Source organism: Cystoisospora suis, assembly GCF_002600585.1.
Source record: "Cystoisospora suis strain Wien I chromosome Unknown contig_2460, whole genome shotgun sequence".
Classification (NCBI taxonomy): domain Eukaryota; phylum Apicomplexa; class Conoidasida; order Eucoccidiorida; family Sarcocystidae; genus Cystoisospora; species Cystoisospora suis.
In genome coordinates this window covers 10,859-11,349 of record NW_027155259.1, presented here as the reverse complement: position 1 = coordinate 11,349, position 491 = coordinate 10,859, and the positions used below count along the sequence as shown (strand labels likewise).

The 491-nt window shown below is 49.9% G+C and overlaps 1 protein-coding gene across 1 annotated transcript in view; it reads right to left on the bottom strand.

Moving 5' to 3' along the window:
• Nucleotides 1–491, bottom strand: part of CSUI_005106 (uncharacterized protein) — a 14,205-nt gene that overhangs the window by 9,245 nt on the left and 4,469 nt on the right. The gene's annotated exons all lie outside the window — the stretch shown is intronic.

The window sequence follows — 491 nt, the reverse complement described above, 5'->3', positions numbered from 1 at the left end:
ACGTCTCTTGGCATCTGCAACATGAGCGGTCCACCGAACGGAACAACCTTACGATGTAGCCCGGTGCAAAAGGCTGATGGGACTTACGCACACATCAGAAAATGAGTTAGGAGAAAGATAATAAAAGCTCCATGGTTCCTAGCACCCACACAATTGCCGATCCAAACGCAGTGATGATCGAAGCGAGCTACGCAGACATTACACAGTCTGCAGTGCTTGCTTCTCGCCGGTCTAAGAAAAAACACACACAGATGCCGCCGAGAGACTCTGTTCTCCGTTGAGTTTTGAAGTCGTGAACAGCAACATTCCCTGCAGACAGACGCGTCAGTGTCCTCCCCGCCTTCAGTCTCAAACTGGAGTCAAAACGATACCCGCTGAGTGCATCACACTGTATGTTGTTGGGCTCTTTAGAGTTGTATATCCTGTTAGGTCCTCCACCTCTCATGACTCGAGATCCATATTCGTTCCCGATGCTCGGGTAGAGAACAACG